At 43.6% G+C, this 24,690-nt stretch overlaps 1 protein-coding gene across 17 annotated transcripts in view; it reads left to right on the top strand.

The window, feature by feature from the left end:
* The window catches only part of FAT3 (FAT atypical cadherin 3), a 428,155-nt gene that overhangs the window by 40,055 nt on the left and 363,410 nt on the right, over nt 1-24,690 (top strand). For 12 of the 17 annotated variants that reach the window (XR_014931869.1, XM_032442228.2, XM_085509140.1 and 9 more), the window contains exon 1: nt 19,263-20,056. The exons of 2 other annotated variants lie outside the window; for them this stretch is intronic. The gene's annotated coding sequence lies outside the window, so the exon portion shown is untranslated. 3 more of the 17 variants (XM_085509086.1, XM_085509115.1, XM_032442218.2) reach the window with 3 other exon arrangements.

The following is a 24,690-nucleotide window of genomic DNA, read 5'->3' as shown; positions in this document are numbered from 1 at the left end:
GATGAATACAGCTTGCCTTTTGAGCCCACGCTTTCCCTTTATCACAGAAAGTTCTGTCTCTGTGAAGCACTGTGAAATGGGAGTAGTGTTTCTTTTCTGTGTGTGTGCTTTGTTTAGCTTGAGTAAACCAGTCCCCCACGATGTGTGTCAGCCCTGCTGTGGGGAGCAGCGGGCATTTAACTATCATTAGTATTACCAAGCCAACAGGAGAAGGATGTGAAGGCCCCTCGTCCATCCTGTTCCTGGAATGAGTGATGTGGAGTTGGAGCCTCCTGTTTGTGAAGAGGGCGAGCTGTTATCTGCTAATATGGCAGCATTTCTCCAAATGATTAGGCTGTCAGAATTATAGCAATTTGAACATGCTGAGCAAGCTTTTATATACACAGGAACAAGATGCCGGCATGAGATTGCTGAAGAGGAATAACACGTGCTGGAGATTGACAAGCGCTTGGCAAGCCCGCGATCCTGGGGCTCATCAGACATTCTCAGCTCCTCTGCGGTGCTGGTGAAGAGCGTACTCATGTGGCTGTATCATAGCCTGGGTGACATCTGGTGACATGCCGTTAGGCCTGTTGCGTTTCTGCGGGATGAATTCATTTTCACAATATTTGAAAGGAATCCATTTATGCAGAGTGGAAATATTCTGGCATATGCGAGCGACTTAAAAGGCAGTAATATTTCCAGTCCATCTTGTATTTGGTGACAAAAGCATAATTAGCTACACTTAGCCACGTGCTATCTCATGGAGCAATGTTCTGTATTCCTGTGCTCTCTGTTGGCTGTGCTCCTCCTCCTGCTTATAGCTGCTGACCGCTGAAGGTGAGGAGGGACTGCAGGTACCTTTGGTAATGTCTGTTGGTCATAGCTGGGGCTCCTGCACAAATGTGTCTGCTGGCAAAGGCTGCCTGTTCTCTTCCTGTAGCAGCGGGAGGGTTTACTTTGCACTAAACAGAGGCTTGGACGCAAAGTGGTTTTTGGTCCTCTGATATATTCTTACTTTGGTAGTGAAGTATATTATTGTTTCTCTACCAAATTATCTGGTCATTTGTCTGCTTTGGTGTTGTTGAATTTAAGCAATGGGAATTGAGTGGCTTAGATTTTTCTGGTTTTTTTCCTTCAGCTGTCACAAAGTGACTGTGGGCCTGATTAAGCACAGCATTGAGCTGCATTCAGGCCTGGAACAGGGTCTGGTCACTTTTCAGATTTCAGTTTTAGTTTGTTTTTCAGCTTTCTGTGATGGAGGTGAGTAGAAAGTAGCATTTCAGTGTATAGGAAATGGTTCTGTGTTAACAAACAGAACTGCAAAGAGTGCATTCTGCTTTTCAGGCAGTATTCTCTCTGATAGACATCAGAGTTTCTGTGGAGATCAGAACGGGGGGAAATGTGTTTTGGGGATAAAAATGAATTTGAAGGAAAATTTTTAGCTAGGTGTACTGAAAGATCAGAAACCTTTGCTCAGAGGAAGCCCTGCTGATGCACAGCTGTGTGTGCAGCACAAGCCCACAAGATGCTTTTGTGCTGGAGAATCACTTGATGCCACACGTGGTGGATCAGCAGAAAATGAATCTCTTTTCTCACTGTATTTCCTCCTCATGTTGAGGAGAACAAGCTTGTAGGTACGTTAGTATGCCATTCTGACCCATGAGCCATTCTCCATAGGTGATGGGGCATCAGCATCATGGCTGAATCTCTTCTATTGGCTTTGCGCCCTGATGCTCTCCTGCAGCTGGCCACGATGGTGCCACTCTGCTAAGCAATGGTGACAGCCCTCAGCTCTCTTCAGACTTCTGGAAACACTTGTCAAATACTGGTTATGCCCTTGTGCCTCATATGGAGCCAAGGTAGGTGGATGTGTCCAGGCTGTACCATGTAACCTGAGACTGGGTAAATGATCCTTGATGGGGAAGGAGAGTCATGTGTGCCTCTAAGGAGAGCATCATAGAGTAAACTAATGCAAATGCCCTCAGCTCTTTCTGTTAATGGGTAAGGTGTAGCACATGTGCCTATAATAACATAAATGGAGAAGGTCATACAGAGCAAACTAACACTGAAGTCTTCACATTGAGTGAGATGTGACTTGTACCAGGAACACAGAATGGTAAATCTAGTTGAATGTTTTGTCTTCTTCGTAGGAGCAGTCCAAAGCTGCTTATGTGAAGGGCACATTTAGTAGCTTGAGTGGGGGCAAATCTGCTTTCTCTGGTCATCGTCACACCCAAATGAAAAGGCTTGTTTTGCTGAGAGGGGTCTTTGTGTGTCCAGCTGTTGAGAACAGGAGAGACTGGGGGTGGGGGGGCGGAATTGCTGAAATGTGGTTTCCAAATGTTTTGCAAGTTGTTTCTGTGATCCTTAGTGCATGGCCTGGTTTGGTTGAGGAGCTGTTCCTCAGAAGCAGCCTGGGGGGGTAGTAAAGGGGTGACTTGAGAGTTGTTAGGGAGCAAATGCACTTCAGGCCGGCCTGATTCAGCACGCAGGGAAGGAAGTTTTAGGAAACACTATTTCTGCTGTTTGCATTTGTGTCTTTGGGAGTAAGGCGTTCTTCTGACTCACTTTGTAAATACTACCTGATTGCAGTCTTTCAACCTGCTGATTCTTGGATGTAGAACCCCTTTGGTTTTATTAAATCATAACAGTCATGTACCGAAAAGGAAAAACAATCAACAAAAATCCCACCCCCAAACCCTTTTAAACTTTGAAGAAGTGCCTATCGCAAGGCAAGGCTAAAATAAGTTTCTCGTGTGCATTTTGAGTGTGCCATCAAGGCGTTTTGGAGAATAGAGGTATTTTATTTTTAATGAGAAGAACTAAAGAATAAAAAATGGTAGCCTTGGAGAATTGCGGATCAAAGGTTTCTTCATTGTAAAACAAATGAAAGGTCTCAGTCCTAGAAGTGATGAATAAATTGATAAATTTTTAATAGGAAGAATAGACTATAAATGGTAATTTAATTCTTTGGGGGAGAGAATCATTTAAGCACTGTTTAAAAAGTCCAGATTTTTTGTGCGAAGATGATAATAATGATCGCCAAGAGGACGACTGGGAAAGTACAGGGTTTGGCCGAGGTTGCTGTGTGTGGGAGAGGCTTGTGGTGCTTGTGTCCTTCTCACATGTGTCCCAGGTGTGCAGGGGGTCATGTCCTCTCCTTGGGAGCCCCATGCCTGTGGGGGCTCGGTCTTTTGGGGGAAAGGCTGTGAATGTTTCAATGAGATTCTGGGTTTCTCATTGTGCCATCATTGCTTGGCTTTGCAAGAAAGATGGAAGGTAGAGATGGTGGGGGACAAACAAAGGCCATCTTGGTGTCCCCATCCCAAACCATGCTGGGATGTATGGGGATGTGACACTGCAAATGGATCTTGATGGAAGGAGATGACAACCCATGAGGGAACAGCAAGCAGGCAGGAAAGGGAGCTCAGCAGGGCTCAGGGTTACAGCAGCATGAACAAGCGTAGGCTGGGGAAGGGGCTTTTAATGAGATTCACCTAGGGCAGCTCCCGCTGCAGGACTGACATGCTGATGGGCACTGCTACATTTGCATAATAGCACCGCTAATAGAGGCCTGAGGGTCCCTGCCGGCCACTCACATGCTGTTCTGTATTGGGTTCAGCCTCCTCTCCATAGCCTGACCCACTTTTCACATGCAAAACCCGATTTTGTTTGTCAGTTGTGGGACAGCATCTGGGCCTGGCCCGTTTCTGCAAGGATCTCCTGTCAGCTCCTGTAAGGCCTCCTTGCTGCCATGGCCAGGCCTCGGCCAATTCCTCTCACAAGCCCTGTGGATAAAAGCCCCTCGGAAAAAAAAAAAAAGTTCTCTACAAATGTAATGTTTATGACCACTGTTACATTCCCGAATCAGTTTATACTGAAGAGGCTTATGAGGTATTATGGGTCGTGTTAGTCACGGGCACAGTTTTTTGGTCTGTCTTCTGCGTCTTGGGAGTCAGAAATGTATGTGTACATTCAGGCCTTTGCTGTGTCACTGAATTCCTGATGATATGCATAAGCTTTTGCAGCTGGTCACGGTGGCAAAAAGCTCCAGAGTTGGATTTTAAAATGTTAACCCTATGGGGACTGCAGACGGACGGTGATAATGCTGTGAGAGATACTAAGAATTCTATCTGTACCTTGAATAGAGGTGCTGTCACTGCAAATAGGGGAAAAAAATGTGCCTTTTGGGTCTCATCATTTCATTTCTTACCGACTCAGCTTTAGGTGGCAAATGGATCACTTGATCATATTAAAAGCATAGTTAAAGTTGGTTCCACTTGGCAAACAGTTATTGTATTTTTCAGCCCAGCTGAGGTTTGGCAGAATGTTTCAAGTGGATGCTCCCCTTCCTTTTTGGAACATGGAAGCTCTCTTGGTTTAACTTCCATGGCTGATCTGTCAGTTGGAAATCAAACCTCAATCCCGAGGAAGGTTAAATGATATTATTTAGAGGTTGCACTGGTACAAAAGGAATTCACCTTGGGAAATGCATATCCATATCTAGCTCACTGTTCTCCGTAAGGGCTTTCAAGTCTGATTTAGCTTTGTGTTTATTTTGCAGCATTGCTTTGGGTAGATTTGCTGCTGGTCTTTCACTGATGTGTGAGATCAGAGAAAAGCCTTCTGGTGTTTAACTCTTTGCAGTCTCAGCAGCAAACCTCTTGATGTTTTGTGAGCTCATTTTCAGCACTGTGGTGTTTGCTGAGCTTGCTTTCCCCAATGTCTTTGGCAAGGCAGTTGCTGAGGACTTGAACTTCTGTGGATGCTCAAGAGGAGCACAGACTTCTCAGGGTAGAGTGTTCCACAAACGTGCCTGCATGAATCCTCACACTGAAATTTTACTTTTTTTACCCAGAGAAAGGTTTGGTGCTTCAGCACAGAAATAAACCATCTTGGATATCAAGTCAGTTCTAATGCATGCAAACCTGAGAGCTGAACAGTCTTACAATAGCCAGGTTGATAAATATGTGAAGAAAATCAGTGTGAGGGGTGTGAAAAGCGTTCATGCAGGGTATGTGGGGATGTTATTATCTGGAATATATTGTTTCATATACTTAATTCATTTTTAATTTTCCCCTTGCTTTTTAAAAACTATTTTTAACATCTGTGTATTAAAGGAAAACTGCCTGTTGTCTGAAAGGTTTTTTTGTTCAGTGTTGTAGAAATAGCTGAATTCAGAGGATTATGAATTGAATTTGCTGGCCCTCACATGCTTGCCTTCTCTAACTTTGCACTCTGGTGACTTGCACCATTGTGTTTGCTGCATGTGCTCTTATCTTCCAGATTTGTGTGTGCTTAGATACTGCTTGTTCAGCTGTTGTTGCTCAGCATAGTTTGGACTTTTTCACATTCTGGTTGCCTGCCTGTGCTTCAGCCCTGAGCTTGTGGCAGAAGCTGAGCTTGTGCAATCTCCCCTGCACATCTTAGACCTGTCCAAGACACTTACAGATCTGTTCTGAATAGATGCTACTGATGACAAAGCTGCTAATAATGCTGCTCAGTTCCAACTCCCTTCTTCATTAGTGGTGATGGCTAAGAAAGAGCTGTAGAATTGCTCGGTCAGTGCTGGACAGTGTATCACACAGTAATGAGAGGCACTTTCAAACTCAGCTGGAGCTGAAAAGGCTTCCATAGCCAGCACTCCCACACCTATGAAGGGCTGTATCATTTATTTGCTTCACTGTGTTATTTTTCAGTAACTTTAAATCACAGAATCATGGGTAGTTTCTCCAGGTTAAGGCATAGAGGAAATATATAGGGAAATAAGGAAAATGCAATAGTCAATTGCGTGGCATAGGGAAATGAAGGTTGACAAGAAATGTAGCCCTAGCCATCAACTGAATAGCAGTATGGGGACAGAGAACCAGGATCCATGTTGAAGACCTGTTCCTTTGATGGAAAAGGAGAATTTCTGGCAAAGCATTTAGTTTGTTCTCCAAACATAATACAAAATGTGTACAAACAAACAAACAAACAAGCTATTTTTCTTTTTGTTGTACTCTTCTAGCCAACTTTTGCTCGCAAATATGGAATACCGTCCATTAAAATACCAGTGCAATTTATATGATATGTATTTCAATACATCTTATGAAAAGAGTTTCAGCCTTAACAAACTGTTAGGTTTGAATCTCTGTGTTTAGTGGCAGAGTGGCAGACTGGCTGGAGAACACCTTGTCCAAACCCCAGCTCAGAGCAAGGGCAGCACATGCAGGTTGCTCAGGGCCATGTCTAGTCAGGCTTTGGCTATCTCTGAGAATGGAGATGTCACAAACCTTATAAACAGACTCTTCCAGGGCTGGACCACTCTCATAGTGAAATAGAATTTTACTTTTTAATATTTAAAGAGAATTTCCTATGTTTCAGTTTATGCCCCTTGTCTCATGGTTGTAATATTCTCATATGAGTGATTCCCATAAGAATAATTTATAGTCAACCTCTTGTCAAATTACACTGATTGCAATAGTGCTTGTAATTTCCTGATAAATTAAGATTATTTTTTTTTCAAATGGAAAGTGGCTGAATCAAGTTAGAAATGATTTGTTTGCAGAAATCTCAGTGAGAGACTGGGGTTTTACAAAGTAGTGTATGGGGTTACAGAGTCATAGAATCATTTTGAGTTGGAAGGGACCTTTAAAGGCCACTGAGTCCAACTGCCCTGCAGTGTTGAGGGACACCTACAGCTCCATCAGGTGCTCAGGGCCCCATCCAGCCTGCGCTGGAGAATCTCTGGGGACAGCCATCACCTCTCCAGGTAATCTGATCAGTGCCTCACCATCACCACTCTCATACAAAACGTTCTCTTATATTTTGATCTAAATCTCCCCTTTTAGTCTGACACCGTGTCCCCTAGTCCTATCACAACAAATCCTTCTAAAGAGTCTGTCCCTATAGCAATGAATAAGACTGCTTAATATGCAAGGGAGTGGTGGTTGTTTTTTGGTGATTTTTTTTTTTTTCCCCAGTTAAGCTTTATGTTTATGGCCAAAGAATATTTTATCAGATCTTCAGTGAATGTGTTATGTCATAAAATTCAGTAGCTACAAGATCAGATCTCTGAGTTTTTAAGACCGTCATAAAAAAAAACTGCTGTGGAGAAAAACGAAACACAGTAGCAGCCGTAAGACCTGAGGACTCTTTGCCCATCCTCATCATCCTTAATTAAGTCAAAATCACACTGGAAAATCCTCAAGTAATGTGCAGAAGTGGCGTCTAATAGCTGGAAATAGCTAAGAAACTTTCAGCTGTCCTTTGGGAATATGCCTCAACACTCTGAGTCCGTGAAGCTGCCAGAAATACCCCCCCCCATCATGACACTTCTGGCAGATGAAGGGAGAATGACTGGTTTTACAACAATCAAGATCAGATGGTGGCAGATCCATCGTACACGTTCCTATATTAAGAAATACGTGCGTTGGGAGATAAGCTGCAATCGTACGCTCTTTCCTTTCTCGTTGATTTGTCGCCAGCCAGTTAGCGTGAGTGTTATCATCTATGGAAGATGGAAAGCAGAACGTTCAGATCACTCGCTTTTCTCTGTGCTTTTTGCTTTCAAATATTCCTAATGTGGCTTCATTGCTGTCTTGAGGAATAGAAAAAAGTAGTTTTCTCTTTCACCCGTGTAACACTAAGCAACTGTCAGCTGTGGATACGCTTTGATACTTCTGTGGCTTGGAACATCGTTGGCCACAGAGAAAAATGCACCTTTTTCTGCTCACTCTTTGTTTTTCAATGAGAGATGAGCTAATACAATGCTGGCAGGAGGGACTGCCTTTGTTCTGCTAAGATGTATCATTTTAGCTGTGGATGAGTCTCGGAAAACAATAGCATTTAATTTTCTACCGCAAGCAAGTAATCTGGGTGAGAAAGTGGATAAGAGCACGGGCCATTTCTGCTTGTTGGTACTGTCTACTGTCTGTAGGAACTACCTTGGCTTTTTTCTATTTGCATCTTTCTTTGAGGGATTCCTACACCTTTTTGTTGTTGTTTTCCTGTGGGTTCTGTTCTTAGAAAGCACTGCAGAATTTCATTGATTTATAGGTATGTTTATCGTCAGGCTGTTTTCCACTCTACCAGGAGCAATTGCAAAGTTGCTCCTGCATAAACTTTAAGCAAGCCTTATATATCCCTGTAAAATCACATCTCCATTCATCCTGGAAAGCAGAACCTCCTCTTGTCAGACTGTGCTCTCTGTCTGGCTGATGTTTGCTACCATCACTGCCATTATGAGTCATCATCTATTTAGGGATGTAATTTGACCAGAGGTAGACAGTCGCATCTACATATAACCTTAATTCATTATGACCCTTGTTTTCCTTCCTTGTCTTGAGCAGACTCCATCTCCATTCAGGCAGCACCTAGCCTGAGATAAATGAATGGGGTGCATGTTCAGATGTGAAAAAGATTGCATAGTAGTGATCATCCTGCTCTCAGTTCCTTTAGGGAGTTTATTCCAGTACTGCAGTTCAAAGCTTGACTTTTTGCATATCAGTCATGTTTATAAAGTCTGCACAGAAGTGACTTAAAAGGATTCAGAAATTCCTTTTGCTTTGGGACGGTGCTGTGTAGTATAAACTATAATTACTTTCCTCTGCGATAAAGAACCCAGGTCTGCATTCAGGAAACAGGGATGCTGCAAGAACGCAGACGGTCGGTGGTTTGTAACAATTATCCAGGAGTCTGTCAGTGGGGATGTCTGTCCTGTTGTTCGCTGTGCCTGGCATCTCTCAGGCTCATTTTTCAGTCTTCCTGAAGGGAATCTCCATCCAAATGTTCATTTTTTTGTTTTCAGAGGGAGGTTTCTGATCTGGAGGACACCTACCTGGCTTGGGGCCCAATCCCAGCGCAGTGCCGCTTTCCCCACATGGTTTGCAAGCCTTTGCTCTTCCATCTCCTTAGCAACTCGGAACAGCCAGCAGCACAGAGCCACGCGGCCCCCGGGGGCTGCACTTCGCTATTTATAGGCAGTCGAGACTGGGTGAAAATTTCCAGAGAGCTCTGATAAGGCCTCTGAAGGAAAAAAGCACCTTATGGGTCCTGCTGGAGCACCTGGCTTGGTAACCGCGTCTCTAAACCCTGCCCTTTGCACAGCGCTTGGCCCTTACAGTAGAACACATTCACTCCAATAGACAGCAAGGATTGTCTGTTTATATAGCTGTTAATTAACCTTTCAAGAATCATCTTCTCCGTAACTGAGATTAGGAAGTGAGATGCAGGTGCAAAAACAACAGCCTGCGGTAATATCGTGTTGTAACAAGCGAAGGCTCGAGGATGATGCCATGTCTATTGGTTGTTTTTTTTCCAATTCAGGGCTATGGTTTAGTGGGATCTTAGCAAACAGGAGAAGAAAATATTTTTTCAGAGCTTCGTGGTTAGCTTTTCTAAATTATGTTTCTCCTGGTTGAATTCTACGCTGAAAACAAGATTTAATCACTGGTTATATTGCTTAGCGTTGCTCTGCAAAGGTTTATTGATTCAGCATTTCCCTTAGTCACATGGCTGAGAAATTGAGTAAAGGATGTGTGGTGCTGAGGGCGAGTCGGAGCATTGAAGAGATAAAGGATAATCCATTAAAATGGGATGGATGGTGACCGTGAGCTGAGCACCTGTTTCCCTGAGCTCTTTATGCCTGCTGAGCAAGAAGCAGGTGAGACTCATGACGTGACTTTGTAATCACTGGGAGATAATGCCTCTTTCAGGTGAATCTGAGGAGTCTTCTGGATATCTCAGAGTTGCCATATCTGCATACATTTTTCACCTGGCAAAAACATAATGAATGACTTCGATAGGGAGGTGGATTTTCTTCCTTCTTTTTAAACCTTGCATCTGGGCTTTTGGTACCAGTGTGGGAGGATTTTGTGCCCTAATCCAAGGGCTTTCCTCCCAGATTTCCTTCATAGTCTGCATTCCTTTCCAATGGCTGCTAATGGGAAAAGCCTTGGAGGAAATGTCATTCTGCTTTTAAAATAGATTTGCTGTATCAGATTAATCGCTGCAGTAGTTCTGGATGCTTTGGCGAGATGATAGTGTCTGTCTTGAGCTGGAGAAACAAATGTAAAGCAGCACCTAACCTACTCCTGTTGATAGGAATGTGGGGATGGCATGCTTTTGTGTGTGCTTGTAGGGGGAGAGAGCCTCTTAAGTGCAATGAGAACATAGAAAGGTGAAGACATGCAATGGATAGGCAGGTTGATTGACAGCCCAGCTGGTGGAAGTCTGTAATTGGAAATTCATTGCACATAAATCTTCTGGTGCTTATGGTGAGACATAGGCAGGAGAATATCTGAGCTCTGAAGCATTTAACTCTTTCAGAGCCATCTGGGCAGATGTTCAGCTTTCAAAGTAGCAAGACCATTGGAGTATTTCTCTTTAAAGACTTTGGTTTTTGTTGTAGTGAGAAGAATGCTGATGGAAACAAAACCACCATGTGCTCCAAGTGATAGCATTTAGATGAACAGCTTTAAACATTTAATGCTTATTTTCTCTTACAGAACAACTTCAGATTATCTTGGAGAATTCATCTTTGTATTTGGTGGGAACACATTTTGCCCTTACAAGACATGTCTTGCATATGTTGCCTGCCAATATCATGTCTGACTTACCTGATATGTCTCCCCATTGGTGCGCTGTTCTATGTTTGTCCATCTGCCAGCAAGCTCTGCAACTGTATTTTAAGAGGTCTCTTTGTATCTAAGTATTTATATTCTTTTCTTTGAGGTTGAGGCTGCTTGAATCTCTGCACCCTCGTTCTTCCCCAGCCCAAGTGTGTTTTTGGTATGTTTTCCTCTTCACTTGATTTCAACACTCTGATGGTTTCCACTATGCAGTTTTGAATGTGTAATTGGTTTCTGGTGACCACATTTTTTCTCATTTATTTTGGTCTGCCTCTGTTCTGTTACGCACATATTTGTCTCTCCATTAATGTCAATGTGAATTACAGACAAAAAGCAAAGTGTAGATAAATTAGCAACCACGCAAAACGGAAGGCAGCATTTAATGTTCTGAATTATTTGTGTGGGCACAGGACAGCTAATGAATACCTGAGGATCTGAACAAATGAGCAGTTATGGGATGCAGGGCGATGCTGTTGAGGCGATTCACAGTGGGATGGTTAGGGAGAATGGCGACTGTATGGGGCCAATGCAACCATAAAGAATTTTAACACCTACTCTCCTGGCAAGTGTAGTGAGTAGATGCAGAGGGAGGTTGTGGTTTTGTAGCCAAAAACTGTGCTTGGCTTAGCATCGGTGCTTCTAAGGGAGCAGTTGACTGTATACAATAAATAGAAGAATGAGTTGTCTCCATCTCAGTCTATAATGTATTGAGACTTCTCTCGACCCTTAAAATGGTATAAAAATGTCCAGAATAGTGTTCCTCACTGTAAAACTCCAGTGTTTGGATTAGAGCCTTCCTTCAAGATGGGCCGTGCTCTCTGCTTCACTGCCTGTGGTAACGTTTTATTCATTTGTCAGGAGAAAACCTTTTGTCTTCAGCTGAACAACTGCTGTGCTTGCAGTGCCCTGCAGAAGCATTACAAGAGGTTCCCTTAAAGGGAAACACTTGGCTGTTTTCTAAGCTCACTTTCAAAGTACTCTGAATTAATTATAAATGAGTAAAGCCGTCTGGCTCTTGATTACACAATTGCCTATCCTGGATTGCCTGTAATGAATTGTAAGCAGGCCCAGTTGTAGTAAAACGGGAGGTGCTTTTGCTCCCTTTCTATCTTATGATCTGAGCTATTCTCAGATCTACTGTCCTGATTTCTTTCAGGCAGCAAAGCTGTCAGTCTTAAATTTCTTCCTCTCTCACCCTGCTACCCTGTTTTTATTAGGCTTCTTTCTGACTGCACTTACTATGCCCACATCCTGTTATAATTTCCACTGGAGGTGGGTAAGGTGCATTGGTACAGCGCCTTTTTGCACTAAACAACCTCAATGCATTTTATTTATTTAAAGCATTCTAAGTGCATGTAGCACCTAAGTGTTTGACAAACACATAAAAATACACAGAAGTCAAGCACTTAACTACCCTGAGAGGATGGCTTCCCCACTGCCTCTCCTAGGAACATCCATAGACTAAATTACTAATGTATCACACAGGGTAGAAACAAATTGAGTTCTGTGCTTTCTTTAAGGTGAGTCTGCCCATGTGTTTATGTAGTGCTAGATACTGTCAGCAGCAGTTCTTCTTACTGCTATATTTTCACTTGGTCTTCAGATGAGTTGTAAGCTGACTGCAGGTACAGTTAGTGACCTGGGTAAAAAAGAGCAGTAAGGTGCTGAGAAACCACAAGGTCTTGCTTTGTAACAGCATTCCAAACCTGAATTGTGGAGTAGAGCCCATTGAGCCCAGGAACACTCAAGACATGTCACATATGTTGGAAATGGAACAACTCCTTGGAGCTGTCTTGTAGTGCCTATCCCAGCCCCGCTTGTGGCCTCCTGCTTGCTGACAAATGATGGGTTCAGGATGGCTTATGACAACAGCAACTGTCTTTTCTAAGGAGCATTGAGTGCAACATAAATTTATCCTCCTCCCTTCTCTTATCCACTCTTCCTTGTGACAGTTTAGGGAGGTAAAGTAGTGTGAGGGAAATGTAATAAGCCATCGTTTTCCAGCTCTTCTTAGAACAATATCTTAACAATATAATATCTAATGATAACAGATGCTCCTGACTTTTGGTTTCACACCGTTGATGGAGATACTTGTCTGCTATTGTGCAAAACTTGGAGTCATCTCCATTGAAATCAGTCTGAAGGAAAATGCTTGAGTCTTTGTTTTCTCCTGTTACTGGGCATTTCCTTCCTTCCTTCCACCACTGCACCATGATTTGAATATCCCAGTTACCATTTAATAATTGGGTGCTGAGCTTTATCACCTGCTCCCTTCCAGCTCCCTGTGCCGGGACCTCCAGCCTCAGTGTCTGTTTGTGGAGTATCCTCAGCCTTTGGGGCCCAGATGAAGACATCAGCCCTGCCAGGTTCAGCCTCCAGCAGCCATGGCAACTGAAGGCGTAGTCCTGAGCACAAGTCTCTTTAAACATCCATTCAGTTCACTTTGGGAGTCCTACATAAAGTGGATGAGAATTGTCACTTATCACCATTTAGCAAATAGGCCAGAACTTGGCGAACATCTGTTCTGAAGATGAGAGAAACTATCAAAACTATAAGGCAATTACGCTAATCTACCTTCTAATAAAAGGTCCCTCAGTCTGGCCATGCTGGAAACCTGCTAGAAAGGGGCAGTCTTTGAAAGCAGCGTCTATATATTTTCTCACACTTACTCTAAAAGAGGTAACTGAGATGTCTGTTGGCAAATCACAGGTGAAGTATTTGTCTGAAAAGAAAAAAAAAAAAAAAGGAATTTAATGAGAAAAGTGATGCCAGAACAGTGGAAAACAGGCCTTCAGCAGACAGATTTGTCCTTTTGCCTATTCAGTCTATGACTAGTACACTTGAGCTACAGGTGGACCAGTGACCCCCAGAGATACCCCTTGAAATTTAGGAGCTGAGCTTGGTGGTATGGGAAGCCCTCACCTTCTGGTTTGCTCAGAGTCCTCCTGCAAGCTGTACCATCCATGTGAAGGCTCTCAAAGAGGCATCCACATATAGCAAGAAAGCTTTCAACTGCTCTGATGGAACTGACAGTCTGAAAATGGGAGCTGCTGATGATTTTGACTGCTTGACCACAGTGACGGGGTTGCGGTGGTGGAATGTGCCAGCACACTTTATGCTGGGCTGAGCTGGCTTGCAAAAGGCTCTCAGAAAAGTTGGTGCTAAAATAAAACTGGAGAAGGAATAAAGTATGCAGGCTTGCCGTGAGCAGGAGACAGAAATCCTAGGCATTTGCAGTCTCTTGCCAAATCCATCCATCTCTTTTCCCACATTCTCTCTCCATTTCTGAAGAATGATGCTTAGCAGTTACTTTCTGTCTTCAGAAGTAATAGATGTAAGCAGTTGTGACGTGGCAAGGTTTTACATTTAAACTGTTATTAGCATGTGTTGGAGGTATATATTCAAGCAAAGCGACACTTAAAATACATTCCACGTTATATGTTGGCATCCTATAGAAAGGCCTGACGGATCAGTAACCAAAATTAGCTGTGGAGCCATATCATCATATGTTGTTTTTTGTGTTGTTTCTTTTTTTCCTGTGGGATAACAGACCACTACATAGCAATTTACTTAGGTACTTGTGATGCTTTTATTTGTACTTATTTTCCCGTTCCAGTATCTGGACCCACACTGGTGGTTTACCAGCAGGGAGGTGCTGATGCGTCCTGACCAAGTAAGGGCTCTTATGGCTGTGTGTTAGGATGCCCATCTGACTGCATCTGAGACAGCTTCATCCCAAGACTGCCCTATTGCCAGAGCAGTGTGGGAAAGTTTCCTTGCTGTAGAGAGGAACTGAAGCTCAGTAACAGGGAAAGGTGTATAGAAAAGCAGTTTAAGAAGAGCTTTTATTGCTTCCCATGAACACTACCCTTCATCTTTAAGCAGTATCATGTGTGTCATGTAACCTTAAACACGCAGTAGGATGGACTGCATCCTGCTGACCATGGAATTGTCAGGGGTTGGACATGCAGTAGCCCTGAACTGCCTGCCTTGAGAACCACAGTCAGACACTTAAAGCTAAGAATAGGAATTTCTTCCAGCAGTTCTTTTCTTTCAGTTCATTCTAAAAGGAAGGAGCTCCTTCCTCCCCTGTATTTACAGTGCAAGTGTCCCACGGGCTTTAGCTGAGCTTGCCTGGGTTGTGATGTGGTCAACCTGGAGGCTGTTGGGATGGTGTATGGCCTGGGCTCCCTGTTGGGTCCCCTGCAGGAGCAGGTGGAACGGGTGCCATGGCTCCACTCAAGACTGCCGGGTGTCTGTGATAGATGCTATTGAGAAGGCACTAACCAGGCCCTTCTGCCTAACAGCTGCAAGTCACTGAAACCCTGTTTTCAGATGGGAAATTGCCCTTTTATCATTGGTATTCACCACGTAATAGTGCCGAGCATTAGTCAGCTGAACCTCACCATGGTTTATTGTACAGCTGTAAATCCTAATTATCTGACTAACCTTCTCTGATGTTAAGTGCCTTAAATTGTTGTCTTTCCTTTATTGTATTTTTTTTTCTGCCTTTTTGTGTTCACTGTTTATTCCAGTTGTAAAATGTAATTAGAAATTAAAAAGAACAAAGCAAACCTCGGAGCCTGCTGATGTAGATTAAAATGAATCATCATCTCTTGAAAGGGTGCGTAATCCAATCTCTGCAACCTGATACACCTCCAGTCATTTGGTAAATATTTAAAATATCCAATGACATTTTTTTTCACATTGTTGGACAAAGAGCACATCACCGTGTATTCGCTGTCATTTCTGAGTACCAATGTTTTGGCGTGATGGCTTATTAAATTACATATTTTTTCTTCTTTAATTTTTAGTGTTTTTCAATACGAAACCAAATATTAAAGGAAGAAAGAGAAGCCGACCCATTATTTACTTGTTAATAATCCAAATGAGAATATGAAAAAGGAAACGTAAGCAACTTTAAATATTGCCAAAGGCTGCAGTCTTTGAGAGCAGAAGCAGTTGAATTAGGAGGTTTGGATAATGGACAGAACTGACGATACTTGTAATAAAGTGGATAAGCTGTTACAAATTGTTTTACACTGTGTATCTTTACGTAGCTAATCTTTCTGTCACAGGTTCTTGAGCAGCATCCGGTTAGGTTGTACTTCTCCAAAGAGCGCTGTAAATGCTGACACTTCATATAGATTTTGATAGAGGAGAGAGGAAAATCTTTATTGCTTTTTCTCTGGGTCCTATGGTACATCCCTATTAACAGTCATTAGTTCCTGTCCTTGAGCAGTAAATACTGACTTCTTCTGGTAAAGGCTCTTTTTCTTTTCTAGATCTATTTGGCTTGGAATTACATTAAGTGCTCTTTACACCTTCTGTAGTGTTGGCTTTCATGTGGATAAAAACAGATTCTGAGAAAAAGACACATTCTTCCTCAAATTCTGTTAAGCCGCCCTGTGGCTCATCATTTTGCTGCCATCGGAGGCCGCTGGATGGCAGCTGTGGTAGAGCTGTGTGCTGGAAGAGGTTCACGGCCTACTCCCAACTCCAATAACACCAGCAGCACCAGAATGGCCTCCTCTGCCCTGAACAGGGAACCTGTGGCACTCACAAGTCTTATCTGTACCCCATCTTAGCCAATAATGTGGTTGGATACTTTTTTTTGAGAAATAAGAATTATCATTTTGAGAAATGTATCCTATTGGGTTTATTTCATTACCTGTGTGTTATCCTTCTGTGCCATTCCCTACTGGCTTGAAATGACCTACTAAAATGGGACCGTGATTCTGACCATGGGATGATATTTGACTTATTTCTGGTAAACTGAATTATGATTTTTTTATTTTTTTATTTTTTTATTTTTTTTGTTTGGAATAAAACCTGCCTGCATACACACATGCATCGTTTTTAAATAGTACAGGAACTCCTTAAATACCATAGACTGTTCTTTGGCTTATATGTGAGAATAGACTAGGATGACAGTGGTATTTTTTTATGGAACAAATCGTTTGACTTTCAAAATATGTCAAATTTAGTTGCTTGTGTTTGAAACAAGAACTGTCTTTGCAGTTAAAGGACTTGAAAAGCCTGGAATCAGTTCCATGCTATTCTCCAGCACTTCTTGCATCTCCTTGGGGAGGCAGTTTAGGCTTTCAGTGTTCAAATCATCATCTCTAAAATAGGGATAATCAGACTTTCCTGGTGCCTAGGAGTGTTGAGATGACAGATCGACTGATGGATCGCTTATGGGTTCCAAAAGCACTTACTGTCCCCTCTGCAGCTGTAAACATAAGCCTTTTCCAAAATGCAGCTATGCACTGGACATCTTCAGCCTGGATGTATTCAGTGGATTATATTCGTAGTGCTCTGTGAAAATAATTTGCTGGGATGAGCTTCCCCTGCTTTGGTCATGTCAGGATGAGAGGTGTTCTACTACACAAAGCCGAAGTTGCTATGGGGTCACTCAGAACTGATTCATACCGTCTCCTGTTTTAGGGTAGGGGACTGAAGGGGAATGTAGTTGTGCAGACTCTGGACAGTCAGGTTGGTGTTATCAGTGATCATTTCAAATCCATTGTCTTCTGTACCACGTTTGCTGTGTGGCAGTGCTGTGTCAATATCAACTGTGAAGAAGGAGGATCTGCTGCATTTTTTGTGATGTCCTGCCAATGTTTCTATGTTTTCCCCTCCTTCAGATTCTGACCCAGCACTGCCCTGCTCAGTGCTGTGTTACCTGGGGATATTTCTTTCCTCACCCTTCTTGCACCAGAATGCCTATGTCAGCTAGATTAAACTTGTGAAGTCAATAAATGTAAAATATGGCATCTTCCTCTAGTGTACAGGAACCTGGAGTTACTGTAGCTCAAAAAGCGCTGATTTAATGTACAAAAGCAATTTACTGGTGCTCTGTTGGGTCTTTTCCATGCCTGGTGGGATCATAGAATCACAGAATACCCCAAGTTGGAAGGGACCCACAAGGATCATCAGTCCAACGTCTGGCTCTACACAGTACCACCTAAAATCCAAATCTTATGTCTCAGAGCGCTGTCCAAACTCTCCCTGAGCTCAGGGCTGTGCCCACTGCCCTGTGCAGACTGTTCCCTGCCTGCCACCCTCTGGTGCAGCCCCTTTCCCTCACCCTCAGCTGCCCCTCCCCTGACAGCTCCACGCCATTCCCTGTCACACATGGAACTCCATGTGAGGAACATCTTACTAAGAATCATGAAGAGTTTGTGACAGTGTGGCACATGGAGTGGCTACCAGTAGTCACTGTCTATGAGGATTTTGCCTTGCTCTTGTTTTTTGTTGTTTTTTTTTTCTCCCTCAGCTAGAAGCAATGACCTTAACATTATTTAATTGGAGGCTTTTTGAGTTAATTAATTTAACTCTTCACTGCCTTTAGTAGCATGGTTTTATGAGTATTTTTAATTGATCTTACTCGTATGGAAATGCAATCTCACTATAATTTAACAAGATGAATACAAGTCACCGGTCAACCCAGCTGCTCACTCAAGGGTGTTGCTCGGTGCTATTTGTTAGGCTTGGTTTGAGGATTATGACCACCCTAGAAACAAAAAAAAAAAATACAAATGCAGGAGCAACTGCTGGTAGAGAAATGCCGTATTTGTAAGCAGGTTCAATGCTGGGTGCTGTTAGCTTCAATTTGTCTTGGCCCCAGCACAAACCCCCCCAAGAAACAAAAAGAAACAAAGGAAGAGCTTTACTTTTCCTCTCCCAAACAAGCAGAAATCTGGAAATGGACATTTTGACCTGAGAATTTCAGACAGGTTGGATTTAAGCAAGCAAGCCATTCATTCCTAGATTAATGGCTTGCAGGCGGGATCTATCAGTTGTGGACTGTATTGTATTAATTTGCAATGGCGAGAGTTAATGCTAGTAATTGCATTTCCTCTATAGAGAGAGCCTGTAGTAGATTGTTTTTTGCATGGCATTCTGTGATTGATAGATCAGGGAAAACATGACCAAAGAAGGTTACTGCCTCCCAACCACTTTCCCCTTCAGATTAAAATCATTTGCAATTTGTAGGGTGCCTGCAGCACGTGCTGTGGGAATGAGGCAGTAAACACACTAGGTTGCATTCCCTTCCAGCAGCAAACCTCTTACTGCATTTCTTTCACCAAACCAAACCGGTCGTGTTGTTGGGAGCCCATTTAAAACAAGTATGCTGGCAAAACAGCCCCCAGACCCCTTCAGCAAACTTCCTGTAGGGCCAGGCGGCCGGCCTGATGAAAGAGCGCGTTTGTGAACCTTTGGATTCCTTCCATTGATTTGTAAATCCACTTTAATAAAGTACTGGCGAAGCTAGTGAAATGAGCAACTGATGTTCTGCTTCCATCAAGTTTCTAACAAATATATGATGCAGCTTGTGGCACTGGTGCTGGCACGTACTTCTTTTATTCTCCCCCAACCCCCTTGAATTGTTTTGAGATCTGGGGAGTAGGGAAGTAGGAAAAAAACCCACCCAAATCCCGCTGCCTCCATCAGCCACCAATTACACGGCAGCTTTCTTTCTCAGCGCTGCTAAAACTCAGCTTATTTAATATCGATCATACCAAGGAGCCTGCGAAGTACGGTGTTAATTGGGTCCACTGGAATCCCTGCCCATGGGACCAAGAGCTTCCTAGGCAGGAGGCGGAGGGAGGCGTGGGGAGGAGGGGACCCGCTGCGCGCCGCATGAGATGTAAGTGCACAGACAGACAGAGGCTGCTGCTGCCTGCGCTGCAAAGCAGTCGCGGCATTTCCCACCCGCCCCCCTCTCAGAAATTAGGCAACTCATTTCATTTCTATCTTTTTTCCCCCCCATCGGGCAGTTCATCTGGAATTAACGGCTCTTTTCCATTATTGTTCTTCCTTTTTCTTTTTTTTTCTCCCTTGCAGAGCTTTTTTTTTTTTAATAAATTTTATTATTTCTCCTTTCTGCAAAGCTGCAAAAGCTCCGCTTTGAAAACTGCTGCCCCAGAGTGCAGTTGCTTAGCTGTCCTGTCAGCATTGTTCTAATGCTCATTCCATATGTATGTCACATAGGAGCGGTACCCTCCTCCTCCTCCTCCTCCTCCTCTCTCCCTTCCCCCAATCCATGCATTTGAATCTTTTTTTTTCCTCCTAAAGACTGATTTTTTTTTTCCCAAGGAGCCTGCAAACAGGGAAATTCAAACTGCACGATGCTGTGCCGTGCTTAGTTCTGTAGCCAGGACCAGATTCCTCTTACAAAAAGTGTTTGCTCTTGTTCCTTCTTTCCCTCGCTCCCTCTTTTTCTTCCCTGTAAGCACAAAGGCTTTTAAACCCTAAGATCTGTAGTTCTTTTTGCTTTTTCTTGTTACCGTGACAGCATGTATCTCTGTTGCTGAAGAATGAAGCAGGCAGGCTGGAGTTTTTTTATGTTCAGTGCTTTTGGGACCACTAAGGAGCAGTCCACAGAGAAATATGTACAGCAACTGTGCCAACTGAGTTTCTCGTGCCTGTTATCTGTCACTTATTCTGACTAAAAGGTAAGGGATTCTTTAATATTTTGGTTTTTGCTTGCTAAGTCTTTGTGCATTGTTTGTGCAGTGTCATTTGACATGTGCAACTAATTGGCTGGCGAGGGAGGCGGGCTAGGAGGATTTCTGCGTTGAGGTGTTACATAGGGTTTATCCAGAGAGCTGTAAGGCTCCTGACATCCAGAGGAGAAGAAAAAACAATCTTTTGGGGGGGATGTTTTTTTTCCCCTTATTCACCTGAAATGATTCTTCCTGGCTGTCCCTAATAGAGCCATAAAGCTGGGACATTATCAGTGCTGCACATCTTCACTGCTCTTTTCCCCACCTAGAAGCACACACGGCACTGGTGTGTGCATGCATGTGTGGGGCAAGGCATGTCCCCTCATACATGGGAATGCCTGGCAGCACTCACATTCCTCTCCTTTACTGTAACTAAACGTCTTCAAGCACTCTTTGCAAGGTAAGAATGCCTTAGTTCAGCACGCTGCAGCTTATGCCTGTTTAAAATTATTACTTGGATTACAGTGCACACTGTGGAAAGTTATTAGTTTCCACAGAGACCAGTTTAATTGGGGGTATGTGTGCTGCGGTTCTGTTCTCTGCTTTACACACAGCCTGAAATAGTGTTTTTTTCCTTAGTTCTTGTGAGGAGTGAAGTTTACACTTTCTGCTCAGCGTAACAAATGAAGTTAGAGCAGAAATGGAGTAAAGCTGCAGAGGAGCATAGCCTTACAAGGCTCTTAACTCAGCCCTGAGAGTCAGGAGTGAGTTGATTGAAATATTTTCTTTTGCACTGCACTGTAATATGCAGAAACGTTGGTGGGAGGGCATCTTCAGCCTGCAGAAGTAGCAGCAAATGATGCCTAGAGTGCATCTTGATATCTTGCATGTGTTAGAAACCTTCATCCCTAACGTTGGCTTTTCTGCATGTGTGTATGCTGCAGCTTCTTAGTTCAAGAGGGCTTTGTTGTATGCAATGTGTTTTAGGCTGGCAGGCAGGGGAAGTGCACCCTGTAACTGTCCCCTCAGCTGTGACACAGTGCATTACTTGCCATTTTGGGAGAGGCTCATTTGGAAGACTTGGGTTTCTTTCTTAGGTGTTTGCCTTCCGTCTGACTCTCTGACTGTTGGTTCTCTGCAGAGGAAATGCATGTTAAGGGTGTTTGTTTCTCGTACTTTAAAATGAACAGTGGCGGAGATGGCTGAGCAGCTTCTTTTGCTAACACTGCCTTTACCTTGAGTGCTGTATTGCTCATCGACTCAGCAGGAATGCCACCAGACATGTAACTAGTTTGGCTTCAAAACAGTCTAAAAATCCAAAGTATGAAGGAGGAGAGAGAAGTCCTGTCTGAAGGCATTAATTTCTGCCTTTACTGTAGCTGTTTATAATGTCATTTCCAAATCAGCTATTTCCTAACACATACTCTGTGACTGTATTTTCCCATGATTGCTGCTTTATATCAGCACTGAGAAAACACCCATTTAGATAACAGGTTTTCATTGAGATCCTTTTTGTAATATGGAAAGGAAGAAGCAGTAATAAGTTAAATTGGCATCTGCTAATTATGCCGAATACAGATTACGAGCTCTGCAAGTCGTCCCTTTGCTTTAATGCTGTTAGCATATTTTAGCACTGGCAACCAAAGGAAGGAAACTTGAATGCTTGAGAAGAAACGTGAAGTTTTGAAGGTTTTTTTATCTTTGTGTGCTGTTGTAAGAATGGGAGAGAGCATCACATGCAGTGCAGCCCGTGGTGAAATTCATTACAGATCATTGAGATATTGGCTTGCCTGGTGATCACTAGATTGATTTTGACCCTCAACCAGAACTATCGGATACGTAACTTTGCCTTTGGTCAGGGAAAGTTGGAGCATATCTTTGCCACCAAATACCCGAATCTTTCAGAGTCTCCTCGAAGCCAGTAATTTCGTACCGAACTGAGCTGCGGTTCCCCGCTCTGACTGCGGGTTCTGCTCACATCCCAGCCCGGCTTGGAGCTCCCGGGGTGGCTGTAGGGCCGTGCTGCTGCCGCCGGTGCTCAGCGCTCCGTGGGGCCGAGCTTGGCTGACTCTGCCCGGGGACCGCTCCGATGGCAGCGCGCAGCGGATGGCTCCGCCGCTAGAGGGGAGGCGAGAGCTGCGCTATGGTAGTACGAAGTGTGTCAGCATCGGGAGGGTGATTCCTACAGAGCGCTCTGCAGAGCTGAACGACCCAGCTAACTTGGATGCTCCAGATGCTTGGAGCAGCCAGTGGTGGCAGTGAGGGGAGTGTGGGCTGGTACGGCCCTTCTTCGAGGATCTTCATGCTTCTGGGGTAAATGACATCTGTGATAAAGTTAGGTATTGCAGAAATATGTCTCCTCTTTGTGCTGAAAGTCCCTTGGTTTTCTGTGTTGAGAGCTGCCTGGGTGCTGCTGCATGCAACCTCCTCCTGCTTGGGTTGGGTGGGAGTGTAGATTCACCCTCGTGTTTCGTGGGGGAACTTCTTGCTATGAATGTGGCAACAGGCAGGAGGCTGGGAGTTGTTTCTTTGCTTCTTGCATCTCGAGATGGCTATGGTATGTTCTTAGGTTGCTCTGAGTGGGGTTGACTTGCAATGAGTGGTCCACAGGCATTGGCTTGAGATCTCAGAAACATCTCTCTTGCCCTTCTTAGCTGTTTGAACCTCCTGTTTGCTCATCCTCAGAACTTTTCCCAGGTCATGATTTGCTGTAAGTTGCTTCATCCCTTTCAGTCTTTAACTTAAAGCATCGCCATCTGATTGTATGCTAGAGAAGGTAGTTTCAGGTAAGACGTAATTTTTTTTTTTGCTAATTACAGTTGTACGGTGCAATGAACAACAGTACAAGGAAGACGTTGAGGCCCTGGAGTGTGTCCAGAGAAAGGCAACAAAACAGTGAAGGGTCTGGAGCACAAGTCTTATGGAGAGTGACTGAGGGAGCTGGGATTGTTCAGTCTGGAGAAGAGGATGCTCAGGGGAGACCTTATTGCTTTCCACAACCGCCTGACGGGAGGTTGTGGTGAGGGTGAGGATAGATGTCTTCTCCCATGTACAGTGATAGTGCTAGAGGGAATGGCTTCAGGTTGTGCTAGGGGAGGTTCGAGTTGGATATTAGGAAGATTTCTTCTCAGAAGGAGTGGTGAAGCATTGGCACAGGCTGCCCAGGGGGGTGGAGGAGATGCTGTTATGGGATCATTGAGGTTGGAAGATTATCTAGTCCAACTGTCCCTGGAGGTGTTCAGGAACTGTGGCACTGAGGGTCATGGTTAGTGGGCATGGTGGAGGTGGGCTGACAGTTGGACTTGGTCATCTTAGTGGTCTTTTCCAACCCTTAATGATTCTGTGACTTTATGGCGAGCACAGCAGGATGTATCCTGCATTGAGAACTGCAGGGCTGAGTAAGGTGGGAGAGCTCCACATCAGTGGGTGCTCCAGGTCAAGGTGAGCTTTCCTGGGGGTGTGAAGCACGTGCCTTGAATACTACTACTACTACTACTCTGCTACTGCAGAGCTCTCACTGCGATCTTCTTGTAAGCCTAATTTTGCTTGAAGCGATGTCAAGAGTCTTTTTAAAAGAGACGTTATGAGTTTGGCTTTAGTTTTGGGTTTCTTTACTCTCTTCTGCGTATGTGTGAAACGCAAAGCATATTTAATGAACGAATACCTCAGATGTTTCCAAATTAATTAAAAACAGCTCCACATCTGGAAAAAATCCAGTACCTTTCATGGATGGCTTCAACTTCATCTTTTCTTCCTCTTGCGAGAAGCCCTGAGATATCCCCATGTGGATCCTTGTGAGAAGCTGGAGTGGTAGAATCCAAGGTTATTTCACAAAGGAGAGAGATCTGAGGCCCACTGAGATCAATGGGATCTCAGCCTGTATTCCAGCAGTCTCTGGATAAGACCTAATAACATGTGAAATTATATAATATGATATAGCTATGCCTGGTGAAGATATTTTCAGGGTATCCTGACTTGAGGGCAGCTATGCAAATCTTAATTAGAATGCGTTTTTTCTCAGGGGTTCAACCGCTGTTAATTCATGCAGATTTCAGTGGGACTTGAAGGCACCACAAACAGAAACAGCATTTTTGTAACAAACTTTTCTTTTTTTTTTTTTCCTTCTCCTTTTCTCCAGAAATAAAGAAAACGATCAGATTTTTTCTCTATGGGAATGTTGTGATTTAAACTGACACAGCTAAGTGACCTAAAGATAGGCTTATTGCATGCATAAAAAATGCAAGGCTGGGTTGTTTGAACTGCATTAGCATCAGAATGAGAAACGGCGGGGTGAGCTGGCCGAGGTGGCCATGCAGAACTGGGGAGGGTTGTTCTTTGGAAAGCCTCTGAGCTGGGAATTCTTTTCTGAGCTGTAGATAAATAAATCTGTGTCCTGAGCAATTAATGAATACTGAAGCCTGGGCAACTTGAAGCTGTTTGGGATATTTAAAAAAAAAACCACAGAAAAACATATGATGCTTTCGTTAGTGTTGTAGATTCCTATTTTATTCCAGGTGTGCTTGTCATTTTGTTTGTGTTTCTTTTTTACCTTCTTTGTTTTAGCTGAAAGATACTGATGAGAAGGGTTGTTTTTTTCTGCCAGTGCTGTACTGTAAAGCCTTTCTCAACTCCCAGATCAGTTT

The sequence above is a fragment of the Coturnix japonica genome, chromosome 1 (assembly GCF_054131305.1).
Source record: "Coturnix japonica strain WE chromosome 1, WE-NBRP24, whole genome shotgun sequence".
Classification (NCBI taxonomy): Eukaryota; Metazoa; Chordata; class Aves; order Galliformes; family Phasianidae; genus Coturnix; species Coturnix japonica.
Note: the sequence above shows the minus strand (reverse complement) of the source record. Positions and strands in the feature narration are given on the sequence as shown.